Below are 18,685 nucleotides of genomic sequence, written 5' to 3' on the forward strand. Positions count from 1 at the left end.
CCCCCCTGTAAGTCCCTAGTAAATGGTACCTGGGAACCTAGGGCCCGATGTAGGTAAAATTGATTTACCGATTTTCAATTACCGAATTTTACCGATTCGGTAATTGAAAATCGGTAAATCAATGTGGTGGACATGTAGGTATTTTCAGATGTGTAAATACCGAATCTGTCACATTCGGTATTTACCGATTCTGTAAATACAGAATCGGTATTTACCATTGATTCCTATGGGCTTCAAAGCCCATAGGAATCAATGGGAAATACCGATTCTGTATTTACAGAATCGGTAAATACCGAATTTTGCAAGGGTGCAGGGGGTGTCACTTTGACACCCTCTGGCACCCCACAAATAGGCATGTGCGCCATGTGGCACACAGACATGCCCTAAGGGCATGTCTGTCTGTCACATGGCTAGGTGTGCATGCACACGTGCATGCACACCTGAAATCGGTATTTTACCACACAATAGGATTGTGTGGTAAAATACCGATTTTGTAGGGCCTTTGGGACTCAGAAGAGTCCCACCTACATCAGAGATTTACCGAATCGGTAAAAATACCGATTCGGTATTTTACAGAATCGGTAACTTTACCCAATCGGTAAAGTTACCGATTCTGTAAAATTGTGCCCCTACATGCCAAATCATGTATACCGGTCGGTAACGGCCGAAAATACCGATTTTCGGCCGTTACCGACCGACCTACATCTGGCCCCTAGTGCATTGGGACTGAAGAGGGTCCCCCTAGTGACCCCTCACCTAGGCCCTGCTGCCTGCCACTTCTGCATGCATGGCGGTACAAAAGGGGGTGGTGATGGACGGAGCATCTGAACCAATCAAACACTCACACCCAGTCAACAGATCTGGGTTTAATCCGTCACCGTTCTTTAGCCCACTTAGTTGGCAGGGTATGCTCAGACGTGAGTCCCTTGCTCACTTTGCCACTGGATTCAAGCAAACATGGCTGAAGATGCCAGAAACTGGTCCTCGGAAGCTAGTTTCTGGTCCAGGGAAGGCATGGCTTGGCAGTTCGGGCTGGACTGTTCCTATGAGGCACAGGGTCAGACTGATTTGCATATGGCCATGTCTGAACTGGGGTGGCAGAGTGAGCTAAAGAACGGTGATGGATTAAACCCAGATCTGTTGACTGGGTGTGAGTGTTTGATTGGTTCAGATGCTCCGTCCATCACCACCCCCTTTTGTACCGCTTTGTTCGCCATAAGTTGGCAGGGTATGCTCAGACGTGAGACCCTTGCTCACTTTGCCACTGGATTCAAGCAAGCCGGGCTGAAGACGGCTGAAATGCCAGAAACCGGTCCTCAGAAACTTGTTTCCGGTCCAGAGAAGGCATGGCTTGGCAGTTCGGGCTGGACTGTTCCTATGAGGCACAGGGTCAGACTGATTTGCATATGGCCATGTCTGAACTGGGGTGGCAGAGTGGGCTAAAGAACGGTGATGGATTAAACCCAGATCTGTTGACTGGGTGGGAGTGTTTGATTGGTTCAGATGCTCCGTCCATCACCACCCCCTTTTGTACCACTTCTGCATGCATGGCCTGGTGCAGACAAAATGACAAAGTCAACATGCCGTTGTGCCATGCCAACTTGCACTGTCTAAGGTATAGGTAAATGCAAAAAGAATAAATGATTAACAGAATGCAGAACAATGTCATACATTCACCCCTGTACAGAGACCAAGGCCTAAATCCGTTGTTTCTTTGCTTCCCATGCTATTCCAATTTGAAGCAAGCCATATGCAAATCAGTCTTGACCCTGAGCCCAGTGGGTACAGTCCAGCCCGAACTGCCAGGCCACATCCTCCCTGGACTGGAAACAAGCATCCTAGGACCGGTTTCGGGGTTTCACCCTCATCAGCCAGGATAGCTTGACTCCAGTGGCATGGAGAGCATGGGACCCATGTCTGGGCATACCTGTCTCACTCGGGGTGACAAATGCAAAAAGAACAAATGATGGACAGAATGTCGAACAATGTCATAAGAACAAATGATGGAGAATGCAGAACAATGTCCCAGGCTCACTGTACCAATGGATTCAAGCTGGCCTGGCTGATGAGGGGTGATGCCCTGAAACCATTCCCAGGATGCTTGTTTCTAGTCCAGGGAGGACCTGGCTTGCCAGCTCTGGCTGGACTGTTCCCATGAGGCACAGGGTAAAGACTGATTTGCATACGGCTGTGTATAAACTGGGGAGGCATGGTGGGCAAAATAATGATGGATTTAACCCAGATCTATGGACTGGGGGTGAATGTTTGATTTGCTTTGCATTCCGTCCATCATCTGTGTGTCGTTTGCTTTCTTGGCCTTTGTGTGCCGGGCATGCCCAGATGTGGACCCCGGGCTCATTGTGCCACTGGATTCAAGCAAACCTGTCTGATGAGGGGTAATGCGCTGAAACCGGTCCCACAGTGCTTGTTTCCAGTCCAGGAATTACCTGGCTTGGCGTTTCGGGCTGCACTGTTCCCTTGAGGCACAGGGCCAAGACTGATATTTTTTTTTTAAAACAGATTTTATTCATTTTTCACATTTCATTGTCATGTACCTGTAGGGCAATATATATATATATATATATATATATATATATATATATATATATATATATATATATATATTCGCACAACCATGCTATCTATCTATCTATCTATCTATCTATATATATATATATATATATATATATGAACACCAAACGCTCACTTCCATAAAACTGAGCCCGACACGCCAGGAAAATTCAAAACTGGATTTATTTCAGAGAGTCTTGGCAGCGCGTGGTTGCAGGTATTTAGAAACGCTGTGGCAGACGCGTTTCAGCATAGGCTTTCTTCAGTGCCTCGTTTCTGTTGCAGTTCTCACACCACGGGCTTTGCATCTTTTCAGAATGGTTCCGTAGCCACTCCCACGGCGAGATTGTTATCAGGTGCGCTGCATGGGTTCTCGCGCTGTCCTGGGTCCCGTTGCATTCTGGTGAATGTAGTGCGACTTGGCAACCCATACAGTGAAGGGTATTACCTTAACACCTAGTGGCATTCTTACAACTTTCTTCACCTCGGCTTCGGGTTCCAGGAAAACAGTTTTTAACTTGAAGCCAGTTGTTTTCCCCAGTAGATAAACTACATCGCTCTCTCCCCAAAATAGATGACATGGCACAGTGGCTATGCTATGTCTCCGCTTGGGGGGGTGACACGCTGTACCTTCCAAGTACGCAGTCCACAGAGATGCTGGTTGGCTGTGTCACTCCAGACCGAGAGGGGGTGTCGGTGACCAAAGATCCAGCTACTTGGTCTATACATGAACACCAAGCGCACCTGATAACAATCTCGCCGTGGGAGTGGCTACGGAACCATTCTGAAAAGATGCAAAGCCTGTGGTGTGAGAACTGCAACAGAAACGAGGCACTGAAGAAAGCCTATGCTGAAACGCGTCTGCCACAGCTTTTCTATATATATATATATATATATATATATATATATATATATATATATATATATATATATATATATATATATATATTCGCACAACCATGCAGCCCCGTGGGACTATAACAAATCCTAGTCCCGCAACCTACTAGATCTTCCATGTCTTTGTCCCCTTCTACACTAGGAGAATTATTCACCAGGTGCAGGAGTCACATCTCATCCGACTTGTATCGTCTTTTGGAGGGGCCGATCCATTCTGCCCCAGGATTATGCGTTTACTGTCTGCACCAATCCGCCTTACCAAACAACTAAGACCACAAACCCCCCCATCCCACTCCCTCCCTCCCCTGGTCTCCCCCCATTAACCTCACCTCCCCCTCCCCTCCCCTCAGACATGTCGCTCTCCCTAACAGCGCACTTGTTGCACAAAATGTATTCCTATCACTTTCGTTGGATTCCCAAAGGCCGTAATCAATGTCCCATCTAGGAGGATGCACCCACTGCAGTCGTCCCTTCATCTACTCTCCCACTCTTTCGCCTGTGGTTGTTTTCCCATTCATTGAAGGGAGTCCCCCACACCTGGGGAGATCAGTCATCGTCATTAGTCAGGTTTTTAAGAAGATCCACCATCGCCACCCAGGCTCTTGCCGTGTCCAATAATCTATCATTGTCAGTTCTCCGAGCCATCTGAAGCCGGAGAGTCCCTTCACAGTCCGCCCGATTTATAAGTTCTCACAGCTCTCTGGTCCACCTCTACTCCTAGTTTCCCCACCATCTGCTGCGCGAACAATTGGAACTGAGCCGCATGATAATAAGCCTCAAAAATCAGGTACTGCAAAGCCCCCCTCCTGTCTAGGGCGCATCATAGTATTCAAAGCCACTCTACACCTTCCTGAGCCCCACAAAAAGCTCGTAACCATTGAGTTTAGTTGAGCAAAGTATTTCCCAGGCACCCAAAGTTGTAGTGTACCAAAGTAGTAAAGCAGGCGAGGCAGGTTATCATTTTTAGCAATGCCACTCGTCCTGCAACCGATAAAGGTAGAGACCCCCAGAAATCAAGACTACTCTTGGTAATCCGCAGGGCCCGCCCTACGTTTCCCTCAAATAAATCAGCAGCCTCATGATAAATTCGGACCCCTAAATTAGTCAAGTCAAGTCAATAAATTTCTATAGCGCGCTACATACCCAGAGGGTCTCAAGGCGCTTGAAGAGGGGTGGGGAATTACTTCTCGAATATCCAGGTTTTAAGTTGCTTTCTGAATGCTAGGTGGTTTTGAGTAAGGCGAAGGTGCATGGGAAGTGAGTTCCAGGTTTTGGCCGCTAGGTAGGAGAATGATCTTCCTCCCATGGTGGTTTTGTTGACGCGGGGAACAGCAGCGAGGGCTTGGTTGGAAGAGCGCAGCTGGCGGGGGGGGGGTAGAAGGAAAGACGTGTATTGAGGCATTCGGGTCCAAGTTCGTAAAGAGCTTTGTGTGCGTGGGTGAGGAGGCGGAAAGTTATCCTCTTATTGACGGGGAGCCAATGGAGGTTTTCAGGTGACCAGAAGGCAAGCATCTGCCTTCCCAGCACACATCAAGTCCCTCAGGAGGATCTCCCCTTCCCCCTCGTACCGGGAATAGACAGGTAGTAGCCCAATTGGCTTTGAGGCCCGCCACTTGCCCAAGTCTCTCCAGCAATTCCCGAGCACCTCAAAACTCGTCCGCAACATTGGCCAGAAACATTAATAAAGCATGCGCCGCTAGAGGCTCGAGGCTCCATTGCCAGGGCAAACAGGAGAGGAGACAGCTGGCAGCCCTGTCTCGTCCCCCGGCCTACATCGCAAGCCGCTGAAATCACTCACCCCCCCACCCCCGTCAGAACCCTGGCCGTCGAGCGATTATACAGAATCCTTGTCCAGGTCACAAATCCTTTCACCTAGGCCAAAGGTCCTCAGAACAGATATGGCCACTCTAAGCTGTTAAAAGCTTTTTCAATGTCTATCGATAGGACACACGCCTCATCTCCCTCTGCCGCCGTCTCGTGCAGCAATTGACACAGTCTCCGGATGTTCATGGCCGTGTTCCGGGTAGGGATAAACCCAGCCTGGTACCCATGCACCAGAGTTGTCATATGTGCCATCAGGCGACCAGTCAAGATAATGCTCAAGATCTTATAGTCAATGTTTAACATCGCCAGGGGGAGATACGCCGTGCGGTCCCACTCCGGCCTGCCCGGTTTAAGGAGAGGTACGATCACTGTCTCCCTTGTTGAGCTAGGTAGATATCCATTCTGTTTCGACTGATTATAAAGGGTCACCAGGGTGTGGGGCCAGTATATCTACATATGTTACATTGAACTCGGATGGAAACCCATCAGTACCCGGTGTTTTGTTCTTGACCGTACGCTTTATAGCTCTCCTGACCTCGCCCAATTCCACTGGTCGCCCAAGGCTCTCCGCACTCTCCGTCTCAATCTGAGGGGAATCTATATCTAGGAAATCCCCTTCCTCCAGTTCTCTGGGGTCCAACCTGCTGCAATATAAGGTAGTATAGTATTCCGTAGTTCAAGAATCGGTGTGCCTCTGCGCGCCGGATTTGCCAACCAAGCTAGTTACGCCCCAGCTTTATCTCTTTCAGCATGCAATCGCATCGTGTAGGCCCTGTAACCAAAACATCTCAGCCTCTCTACCTGTGATGCCAATTCTTCCTTCGCCCTCAACAGCTCTTCTTGTGTATCCTCCCGCCCAGGTCTCTCCCTTTCTTTCTCCCTGAGCCGCCGCTCTGCCCGTTGTACCTCATTCAATAGCGTTCTACGAACTCCCACAGCTTCCCCAATGCACCGCCTGTGTATTACCACCTAGAATGCGTCCCACTCATTATGCAGACTAGAGGATGTGTTGGTGTTTTGCCTAAAATAATCTTCTATGACAGTGCCTATGGTGGTGTGGAAGACCTGGTCTTCTAATACCTCCGTTCGGAGACGCCAGTTAGGGATCGCCGTTCTGAGTCGAACCCAGTTCAGGGACACCAAGAGAGGGTTATGGTCAGAGGTTGGCCTAGCCAGGTACTCACTCATCGTGATCATCATGTGGACATCAGGGGAGCACAATACAGCTTCTCGCCGGAAATGCAACTCATGTACAGCTGAAAAATAAGAGTAGTCTTAGTTCCCAGGATGGTGAGCCCTCCAGGTGTCTGTCAGTCCCCAGCTCTGTTGCCAGTCCCGTCTAAACTCTGCAACCCTGTGTGTAGGGGCATCAGGGAGCTGAGGATGGGAGCGGTCCAGATCTATGTAGGTCACACCATTAAAGTCACCCCCTAGAAGAACAGGACCCGTTAACTCCCCCGCCAATTTCTGTCATAACTGTGCAAGAAAGGTAGATTGTTCAACATTGGTGGCATAATTGCTTCCTAGTGTGATGTTCCGCCCATCAAGCCGCCCGTTACCACCGTAAATCTGCCATTCGTATCAATCACCTGCCTAACAGATTGGAATGGAACCCCTGCCTATATTAAGGTCCCCCTGTCATAGGCCGAGTAGGTAGTGTGGAACACCTGTCCCCTCCAATGACGCTGTAGTGCCATCCCCTCCGCCTTCATCAAGTGAGTTTCTCGTAGTAGTGCAATTTGCACTCCTCTCCATACTAGGTAGGCATGTATTTTGTGTCGTCGACATAGTGTGGATCCCCTTACATTCAAAGACATAACTTTAAGACCTATGGAGGTGCCCATGGATCCAACTTGTGCACGCTCTCTTCTAAAATCCCCCAAGCGACATGTCTGACGCTCCCAATCCCTCCCAACCTGCAACCTTTACCCAACTCCCACGCCAGTCACATAAGACCAGATCCCCATCCAAACCAAGTTATTCGCACAAAGAACCGTAACTAGGAGGTAACGTGTAACTCGCGCACAATGCCCCCCGAACCCCTGCCCCCCCCTCCCTAGGAACATGTATGGCCGCTCTGGCCCCCTGCATTCGTGGTGAGTCATCTCCCGCCATGCTGCCCCACATTGAGCTGGCCCCTAAGCCCAGCCAGCGCAACAGACATTGTACCTATTTTCCTGCATACCCTCTGCAGCCCCATCACCCAAACATCCCATCTGCTGTCTGCGGGGTGACATCCGGCAGTTCCATGTCCGAGAGTCCGTGGGCGCAGCTTGATCTCGTACCGCTCCTCTCCACGTCCGTATCATTATTGGCCGGACTAACTACGCCCCGGCTGATGGCCGCCACCGCCTGAACTGCACTGTCTCACTCCTGGCGCTGATCCACTGGAGAGGTAGGCCTCCGCTTCGGCAGTGTGTCCGTCAGTCGTTCTCGCGGCGAGGCTGCACGAGGGGTGCACGAGGGTTGCACGACGGGTGCGCGCAGCCCTCCAGCCAGTCCCACGCCGCCTGCGGCGTAAGAAAGAAGTGCGTTTTCTGATCTGCAGTCAACCGCAGGCGAGCCAGAAATAGCATGGTGTAGGGGAGATGGAGCTGACGCAACTTTTGTTTAACAGCCAGGAAGGATGACCTTTGACGCTGGACCTCCCTGGTGTAATCCGGGAATATCGACACTTGCTGTTCCCTATCTGCAAATTCTGTTGCTCTCGAGCCCTCTGTAGCAGAAAGTCCCGGTCGCAATAATGTAACAGTCTCACCACCATTGGCTGAGGTGGAGCTTCATGTTTAGGCGGGCGAGTCGGGACCCTGTGCGCTCGCTCCAGTGCAAAAAATGGGGATAGACCCTCCAGTGCTACCTCTGTTTTCAGCCATGCTTCTAAAAACCACATCTGCCCCCTCCTCACGCTCCGGGACTCCCACTATGCAGAGATTATTGCGCCAGGAGCGTCTTTCACTATCCTCTACTCATACTTCCAGCACTTTGACTATGCGTTACCTCATTCAAAGATTGTCACAAGGCAGCCACGGTATCCGGGATGTCTTTCATATTGGTTTCGTGGGTTGCCAATCTCTCCTTGAGCTTCCGGTGATCGCCCTTTAGTAGGGTGTGATCCGAGCCAATGGCGTCCATCCTCTTCTCTAGTGCCTCCCGCAAACATTTCTCCCAGTGTAGGGTCCCCAGATCGTCCCGGTCTCCTTCTCCCAACGTTACCATCCTCGTCTTCTGTGTGCTGCTCAGAGTCGTCCAAGCGTAGCACCTCAAACCCATTTTTCTTTGACACCCTGCCCCTGACTGGTCCAGCAGCCTCTCCCAGTTGGTGCTGTTTGCTCCACTCAAGTCCCCTGGTCAAGCGACCCTATATACAAACTTTGTCAGAGGGGATTGTGCCCCATGTATCTCTCAGTAAGTAAGCTCACGGCTCAGTGATCCAGAATGTGCGCCAGTCTTGTAGTCCGCCACATCGCACTCCCAGGTAGTCTGCCACGTCAGTTCTCACACTACTCCTTTCGTGTAGCCTTGCAGCAAGGTTCTGGTACGGAAGGGCTGCACCTTGTCCACCAATGCCACCTGATGCCTTGTCACTCCTGTAGTCCTCCCAGTGCCGGGCAGTCAAGCACCCCCCCCCCCCCCCCGCGCGCGGCCCCAGCTATCCGCCGCCCCTGCCTCTATGCGATTGCACCTCCTCCATGTGCCTGCATTTATATCTTCTCCTCAGAAAGCCACTCTAGTCTTGCTGCACTCCTAATCTGCAGCGCTCACTTCACTCCGTTCGCTCCACTGCTCCCCTGCTCAGCCAGTCCCTTGCAACTCCAGGTGCCAGGACCATCCACCTCCCCTCAGTTTACTGTCCTTGGGTGCCTGCAACCAACCCAGGCACTCCGGCAGAGCTCCGGTACTCCTCTGTGCGCGTTCCGTGTGGAAGGCGCGCCCCGGAGCTACGCGGCCTCACCACTACGTGGGCGAGTGTCCCAGGTCTGCCATCTTGGGGTCAGGCAGCAGCACACATGAGGCCCGGGGAGTCCCAAACGCCCGCACATCTTCTTATCGTCTTGCACAGCGGGACCACCTGCACGTCTCAGCCGCTGCCCTACCAGTTACTGCCCCTCCAGCAAGAGCACCAGTAGTCTCACCATCCGCCTCAGCCAGTTCTCTCGCCGCCGGTCAGGGCCGCCATTTTGAGGTCCCCTCCAATTCAAATCTGTTTGTGCAGATCTAAGCTCCCAGTAGCAGCCAGTCTCACCGCCTCAGGTGCCTTCTATCTGCCGCTCCACAACAGTCTAAGGCAGCACCATGGGCACAATATGTCACCCGCTTAGCCGCAGCCAACCCCAGTTCAGCGCCACAGTCTCCGGCCGTTTACGCACTCACCAGGCCTCTCTCCCCGTCCACATATCCGCCATCTTGGGGTCACTTCCCAGCGCCGGGTCCTGACACACAGTCCCCGCAGGGTGTCCTACCATCGCCTGTATTGTCCCCAATCTGCGCACTCTCCAGCTCGTGAGCAGGTCCGAAGCTCGTCACCACTGCCCAGTAGCAGGCTGCCGCATCCGCAGTGCCACAGTCCGCAGAGGTCGCTTCAGCAACTCGCGGCCCCCATCTTAGGTCGCCGCCGTCGGAACACCAAGGGGGAATTAACAAATTACTCTGCTCCGCTGCCGTTGCACTCGCTGGTAGTCACCCCACAGCAGCACCAGGTATTCCGCCACCGATTAAGCCGTAGAGGGCCCCCACAGCTAGCCAGGATCAATTGCACAGGAGGGAGCCCACGGAGGAGCTCCGAGGTCTGTGTCCTTCTACATCGGTGTCAAGCCACGCCCCAACAGGGTCAAGACTGATTTGCATATGGCTGGGTCTAACCTGGGGAGGTATGGTGAGCCAAAGAACTGTAGATTTAACCCAGATCTACTGACTGGGGATGAATGATTGATTTGCTCTGCATTCTGTCCATCATCTGTGTTTCTTTTGCTTTCTTTCCCTAAAGTACAGGTAAGTCACTGCTCTAGCAGGCCTTCCAACCCTAAGGCAGGGTGCAATATACCATATGTCTGGGCTTATCTGCCGGAGTAGATATGCCCCTACAATATTTAAGTCCATTCTTAGATATTATAAGTGCCAGGGAAGCATAGAGAGTACATTGGCTGGAAACCAGACACCTCGATTTCCTCAGCACCATAATGGCTTCTCTGAAACCAGGAGTGTTTGGTACTAAACTACTCCTTTCAAAAAACCCACACTGATGCCAGTGTTGGATTTATTGAACCGTGTACTCAGTGGGCACTTCAGGGGTGCCCCCTGAAAATCTACCAACCTGGTGTGGTCACAGACAGGTAATGCAAATCCTGGGTGGAGGGGGGTCACACCTCTTCACCCAGGATGGGCACAGTGCTTGAGAGGGAAGCTTCAAAGGCCTGACGCCTTTGTAGTGCGACCCCCAGCCTCTCCTGCTAGCAGCATATGGCAGCCCCCAGAGTACATCCCCACTTTGTGCAGGAAAACCAGTGGAAGAGGTGAAGTTAAGCACACTTTTCAGTCCCCTCTATCTTGAAGATGAGGGAACTCTCCCAACCAGGGCTAGGATTATGCCCCCTCCCACAGGAGGGTGGCATGAAAGAGGCTGTTGTCACCCAAGGGTTGGTGCCCATTGGCCCTACCTGTTACTCCCTTAAAATGCCCCCTAAATCTAGTATTTAGAAGGCTCCCTCAGACCATGAAACTAGTTTCCTGCGACTTAAGAAGGATGAAGATGACGCCGTGCAGTGAAGCCTGAAGAAGTCTACTTTTTTAAATGTATTTGTTTAATGTTTTTATTGCAAACTAGAACTGCAGATATTGGGTATCAGAGCACTTTACATGAGCACCAGTGTCGTTAAACAAGGACACATTAATTTTTGTTAGGCACGGGAAGATTAAATGATTTGCTCAGAATCACAGGATGTTGAGCGTCGTTGCCGAGACTCAAACCGGGTTCCCCAGCTTCGAGGGTTGACCACTCTAGCCATAAGGCTACATCCTCTCCCCAGAGACTTGGCTTCCAGCCCTACTGGCTTGTATCCAGTTTTAAAGACCCAGCAAAAAAAGACTATGCCTGTCCTGCAGCCAGCGACTTCCAGAACACGAGGAAGCCTGCTCGCCCTTCGAGAAAGACCAGAGACTCTCAAGGACAGCAGATCTAACCCCAGGAAACCTACACAAAGGACTCCGGTACCCTCCGGATGCATAGACCCAGCCCACTCTACACCGGACGCCTCCGCCCCTTGTCCAGGTGGCCCACCAATCCAGAACAGGTTCCCTAGCGATCCTGACCCAAAGTCCAGCTTTGACGGACCCCTCCTGGACTCCATTACGCCACCGGCAGACTGAATCCAGAGGCTCCCCCTGACAGCGACTGGCTCTGGTAACAGGATTTTGACATCAAAGGACACCCTGCACCCGAAGGTCCAGGGGCCTTAGTGAGCGGAACTGATGCACTGTGCCGCTACTTACCTCTGCTGTCGCTGGTCTCCCTCCTGCAGCCTTCGGTGCGACGCCAGTCGAGTTTCTCCAATGAAGTGCACTGTGCGCCAGACGCTGTATTTGCGCCCTGCACCTGGTCGCCCCAGTGCCGCTGGTGGTGTATGCCTGGTGCTGCTTTGTGCCCCCCCAGTGCTTGCTCCAACCCCCTCCACCCTAAGCTAGGCCTCTGCAACCGATTTACCTACCTGCAGTGTGGCTCCAAGCACCCTCACTCTACATTGAAACGCATTTTGCCTATGTCCCGAATGTGACCTCTGCACCAGGCCACCCATGTGCAACTGATGGTGCAGACTTTGTGCTTACATAAACTTTGCCCTCTGCTGACCTTAACCCATGAAGGCTCGAACATACCCTTGTTGTTTTACATTGTTGTTTTTCTCCATAGGATTACATTAAACTATTTGAAAATTGTTGACTTTTAAAAAACAAAAGTTTTTTTCTTGAAAAAAGTACTTCCTTTTTTTATAAAGATCTTAATCTTAAAATAACACTCAAATGGTTACCCATACCTTAGGCAATGCAAGTTGGCCTGGCCACAGGCAGTGTGCCATGTCGACTTTGTTGTTTTGTCTGGACCAGGCCCAGCATGCTCCAGTGGCACTCTGCAGGGCCTAAGTGAAGCGTCCCTAGGGGACCCTCTTCAGTCCCAATGCCCTAGGTACCCAGTTACCATTTACTACAACTTACATGGGGTCTGAAAGGCCAATTGTGAAATAGTTTTAGGGACAGGTTTGGTTGACAGGTACACTGTGTGCACTACTATCAAAATCACATTAAATACCAGGCAAAAAGTGGGGGCTAGCCATGTCAAACATGACCCCCCCCCCTCTTTTTCCCTCAATGAAAGAGGATGAAACTAACCTTCCCCTGAGTCTTCCTGAGAGTCTTCATCTTCTAAGTGAAAGAACCTAGAAAGGCCATCTGCATTGGCATGGACAGTGCCAAGTCTGTGTTCCACTGTAAAGTCCATTCCTTGTAGGGAGATGGACCACTGTAGCGGTTTCTGGTTTTCACCTTTCATCTGTTGTAACCACCCGAGAGGCATGTGGTCTGTCTGAACTAGGAAGTGAGTGCCAAACAGGTATGGCCTCAACTTCATCAGAGCCCTGACCACTGCAAAGGCTTCCCTCTCTAAGGCAGGACAAAGATGCTCTCTGGGAGTAGTTTCCCGCTTATGAAACAGGTTGGTAATGTCCCTCATCATTTGTTTTGGCTAGGACTGGACCTATCCCATGCTCCGTGGCAATGTCTGCAAAATGAACTGCTTGGAGTAATCTGGAGCTTTCAGGACTGGGGCAGAGCATACTGCATCCTTTAAAGTGTCAAAAGCCTTTTGACAGCTTACCGTCAAGTTAACTTTCTTTGGCATCTTCTTTGAGGGGAGTTCTGTGAGGGGGGGGGGGGGGGGGGGTCACTATGTACCCATATCCCCACACAAACCTCCTGCAATACCCACTCAAGCCAAGGAATGCCCTGGCTTGGGTCTGTGTTTATGGTGCTTCCCAGTCCAGAATCGTCTGGATCTTGGATTGGAGTGATTGAACATGGTCTTCACCTACCAGGTGGCCTAGCTTACAACCCTTCCTAGTTGTATCTTGCACTTGCTTGCCTTGATAGTGAGTCCTGCACTTCTGAGAGCACCACTTAGGGCAGGAAAACCGGCAGGAAAACCTAAGAAGAATAGGAGGTGTGCCCACCTCTTCGAACTCCACCCCTAAGGTGGGGGAGGTGAGGTGAATCACATCTTTCAGTCCTGCTAATTCTTAAAGATAGGGAGACCCCTCCAATCAGGCCTAGGGATATGCCCCCTCCCACTGCTTGAATCAAAATGAGCAAGCAGAACACTATGAAATACAAAAAAGTGAGAAGCAGCCTCACCTTTAGTTAAATAAGTTTCTAAGGACTGCCTGACACACCTCTGCAACAACATCTATGCAGTAATGCTTCATGAACATATGCCTGGTTCTCCAGGTGGCTGCATGGCAGATGTCTCTCAAAGACACCCCAGCATAGAGTGCTGCAGTTGAAGCCATGCCCTTGGAAGAATGCGCCCTCACTCCTCCCTGGAGAGGACGATCGGCTTTGGCATAACAGAAAGCAATTCAGGTTAAGAGCCAGCGTTCTATCCCCGGTTTGGACAGGTGTTGACCTTTTTGTGGTTGTGAAAATGACACAAGTAGCCGGTCTGATATCTGTATGTCCTTGCGTAGATGTCCCAAGTTCTATGTGGACAAAACCAAGTCTAAAGAGTAATGATCTTTCGGCTGGTGGAGATGGATTAGGAAAGAAGGATCTAAGAATAGCAGGCTCATTCAAATGGAAATCAGTAGAGTCCTTGAAATTTATTCAGAGTATCACTGTGTCCTCAGTGAACCAGAGAAAAGGTTCTCTAATGGTGAAAGCCTAAATCTCTTCCACTCTCCTAGCAGATGTCAGAGCCAGGACAGACCTTGCATACATTTTTTAATGATTGCTTGGGAAAACAGAGTGGATGTCAAACAGTCAGTCCTTCTAAAACTGGAACTGCAGAAAGCTTGACCCCAACTGAAGAATATTTGAGACCACTTTAGGCCAAATGTAACAAATATGGCAAGATCCGAGAAGGCTTTGTTTGAAGCGGATGTTGACCATTATTCCTTCACCAAACACAGAAACACTTCCACTTATCTTTGTAAGTCTGATTGGTAGTTGGAGCATGAGCTTGCACCAGAATCTGTTACACTATTGTGGGCGATCCAGATGGCCAAATTCTAGGTGGTCAGATACCATGCTGTCAAGCTCAGAGACTTGGGATTGTGGTGAAGATTCTCTCCTTGATGTCTTCTGGACAATATCCAGGAGAGCACCTTCAAAGAAATGGCTAGACGTGCTGACAACTTCAGCAGCTCGCTGCACCAGTACTGGCGAGGCCACGCTGGAGCAATGAGAATCAGATTGCAATGGTCTATGTTCGCTTTCTTCAACACCCTGGAGAAGGTGAAAAGATGTAGGCAAATATCTTGGACCAACGGATCGAAAAAACATTTGCCATCATCCCTGAATGCCAAAACCCGCTTGTTAAGCACTGCCATTTTTTGTTGTTCAGAGTAGCAAATGGATCCATTGAGGGCAACGCCAAGGATTGAAGAGATAATCCACCTGCCTCTGTTCTAATTCCCACTCGTGACAATCTGTCATTTGCCCACTGAGTGCATCCGCCAGATCGTCCTAGCAGATGTTCCACGGCAATCTATCCTGTGAGAAATGGCCCAGTTCTACAGCAGCTGAGATTCTTCTGAAAGGATCATGAACCACGTTCCTCCTGGCTTGACTATGTAGAAGACAGTTGTTGTATTGTCTATTCTGACTAGGACCGGCTAACCTGCTAATCGGGGAAGGAACGCTTGTAAACTCAGTCTTATGGAGCAGAGTTACAAAACATTGATGTGTAGCTTCTTTTCTGCATCTGACCAAAGACCGCTGGTTAAAAGATCTTGCAGGCGAGTTCCCTATCTGTCTGGGGATGAATCCGATGTGAGTAATAGGCTTTCTATTACTGGTAGTAACCTAAAGACCTCCAGTAAGGTTTTCTGGAATTTTCCACTAGATCAAAGCTTTTTTCAAATGCCTTGTGATGCAGACCGTATCACCCTTTGAGTCATCTACCGGTTTCCATTGCAAATCCAGCACCTGCTGAATAGGTCTCTTACGAAGCCGGCAAAACGGAATAAGACTTATACATGATGCAGTCATACCCATTTTGGACTTGCATTGCCTCACTTTGATTGCTTACCAGCAATAGTCTTTGACAATGTCTGTTACTTTCTTATTCTTTCTGATGATGGAAAGACTTGCTCCAACGGAGTGTTGAGTATTTTTTTTATTGGAACTTTGTTTGGGGCACCTACTTAGATTTCTCCTTATTCAAAGTGAGGCTTAATCTCTGGAAGAAATTGATGTAAGCATTCATGGATGCTTCTACTTGGTCTCTGAATGGCGCTCTGACTAACCAGTCATCCAGGTATGGGAACACCTGGCGACCTTCTCACCTTGGAAAAACGGCAACTGGAGCGAGACATTTGTTAAATATTCTCAGCGACGCTTTGAGCCCAAAAGGGAGCACCTTGTACTGGTAGTGCTAACCCGCTACTGAGAATCAAGTGTACTTTCTGTGTTTTCAGTGAATAGGTATGTGGAAGTAAGCATCCCAAAGGTCCAGGGAGGTAAAAAAAGAAAAAACTTTCCTGCATCATCAGGATGACTTCTTACAGAGTAAGTATCAGAGATTACTGTCTTTAGAAACTTATTCATCTATCTGAGGTCTGATATCGGCCTCCATTGACCTGGTTTTTCTTTGGAAGAACCTGGAATAGAAGCCTTGATTCCTTTGAGACTGGAGTACAATTGCTATGGCTCCTTTGGAACGAAGGATAGAATTTCCATTTGCAGCACCTTCAAATGTAGATTATGTTACTTTCTTGGTGATTTCTGGATGAACTCCAATGTATGGCCTGACTGGACTATTTGTAAAACTCATTTGACTGATGTTATATGCTTCCATGAGGGAGGAAAAAGGGAAACTCTCCTCCCAGCTTTTGAAGACGAGATGGAAAAGGAGTTGCTAGCGGAGATTCAGGCTCTTTTCTGATTATCATTGTTTTGTGCTTGTGAGAAACCTCTTTTCCTTCTTGCAGCCCTTCCATAAGTTTGCCTTTGTTTTCCATTAAAGGAGTATCCTTGATTGTATCCACCCTGTCTTTGAGGATAAGGGCATCCTTGATCTCCATACTGGTTGAATCCTGCTCTAAAGTGTTGTGATTTCCGTGAGTGACAAAAAGTCGATGCCCCAAATTGGTAATACTGCAAACAGTCCTAACACCCTTGCTGTATCAGTGTCCGGTTTAAGGCCTTGCAGAGATTCATCAACATGTTTGCTAAAAAGAGTGAGCCCATCAAAGGGCGTGTCTACGATTTTAGATTGGACATCAGTATGGAAAGCTGTGGATTTTAACCAGCCTTACATCCCTAGTACAGTGCCTCCTGCCTAATGGAAAAAACCTGTTTTTGAAGCATTGATCACCGAATCAATATTGAAAGAAGAGGTTAATTTTACTTCCTTTACAATAGCTCTCCTAGTTCCCCTCATATCCTTAGGGAGAAGATCCAGTAATGGAGCTATGTCATGGCACAGCTGGCGATCGTTACGACCTAAAATCGCCAGGGCAATTGGCAGTCTTAATTGAGGGTGCTGCCATAGAAGAAATTCTCCGACCCATATTGCTGATGATAGAGTTATTAGGGTCTTGATTCTTCTCAGAGCTGCTGAAGCAATTACTGAATACAGTCTGGTATGACTGGTGAGGCAAGGTGGAACTGAATCTGGGGCTCTGTATTTCTTTTCCAGGCGAGGTATCACAGCTGGAACAGTAGCAGGTGTCTTCATTCATTTGAGACCTTCTCACCAGATATATTCAAGAATATGTATAGATTTAATATATATTTATGTAGTTGCTCTTTAAACTCCTACAGAAAACATGGTTGATCTACAGAGGTCATTGGTAGGTTGAATTTCTTGACAGCTCTTTCAAGCAACAAATAAAATTTAGAGATATCATCTGTAGCATCTTGTTGGAATTCGCCCATCGTTTCCACTAGGGAAAATAACATCACAGCCATCATCATCCCTTCTATCACAATCTGGTGGTAGCTCACCTTCCGCTCCTTCTACATTAGAATAGGTAGAACCATTAGAGTAAACATCATCAAGGTCTTCTCCATGGATCGAGCCTTTTGGCGTTGGAGGAGGAAGTAGTGGTGAAGGCTGCCTAGCGGAGAAATTGGTAAAGGGGCACGTGGAGGAGGTGCAGGAGCAGCAGGTAACCCCATATTAGGATTATTAGATGGTTGCTGCAGCAATTATTTAGTAAAAGTATCCATCACTTTTTGCATTAGCATTACATTGGCACTTGCTCCAAATCTGCCTCTCTGTAATATTCACACGGCTTCTAGCTTAAATCTATTTGAGTATTTCCAGACTTGCAATCCTGTTGACACACACATCCACTGTAGGACTCCTCATCATCCATTACATCCTCTTCAGAGTCTGGGACATATCTCACATCCAATTGTGTTGGGCTGTAACATGTCAGTGAGGCACAATCTCTAGCCTCTACTTGATCTGACTGCAATATCTGCACTGGAGGCACATCCCTCACCCTTAAAAGTGGAACAACATCTCCTTCCATGTTTTTCATTGATTGCGTGGATCCCAACAGTAATGGCGTCGATGGTATGGCCATTGTGGTCGACAGTAGGGTCGATGGAATGATCGTTGCCGCCGGTCCCTTCACTGGCAGATTGCTCAACATCGACAGTGCTGTCGTTGCGGTCATTGTCAACATCTTCAATGTCAACTATGAAGCCAAAGAGTTTGCCGTTGGGGAGATTTCCTGTGAAGATTTCTTCTCCTTTATTACAGGCGAGTCTCTGTAGAGCTTAGACTCTTGTTTATCAGCAGAGGAGGTGGCTGCAAATGTTGTTTTAAATAAATCATGTTCAGGAAACTGAACAAGCCTCCTCTTTTGCACTTCCTTCATGGAAGTGCTTGGGGGCATTTCTCAGCGAATCGTCCCCCGAAGAGGTAGCATCTGCTTTAGAGGGGGAAAATTCTCTTTATTCATCAGAAATTATGCATCCTCCTTTCTTTGCCCTCAATAGTCTTAGTGGAGAAAGACTCACAAATCTTGCAATCCACAGACGTATGTATATGATAGAGACAATAAATACACAGAGTGTGGGTCATCAGTGTAAACTTTCTTACAGCCATGGTGACAGTTGCTTGTCAGACCAAAGATCACACAGGTCCAGAAAAGGAAAACAATCTTTTCCTAAAAACATC

General features: G+C 49.1%; 1 protein-coding gene across 5 annotated transcripts in view; it reads right to left on the minus strand.

Moving 5' to 3' along the window:
• TCP11 (t-complex 11) overlaps positions 1–18,685 on the minus strand; it is a 576,996-nt gene that overhangs the window by 333,625 nt on the left and 224,686 nt on the right. The gene's annotated exons all lie outside the window — the stretch shown is intronic.

This window comes from Lissotriton vulgaris, chromosome 5 (genome assembly GCF_964263255.1).
Source record: "Lissotriton vulgaris chromosome 5, aLisVul1.2, whole genome shotgun sequence".
In the NCBI taxonomy this organism is placed as follows: Eukaryota; Metazoa; Chordata; class Amphibia; order Caudata; family Salamandridae; genus Lissotriton; species Lissotriton vulgaris.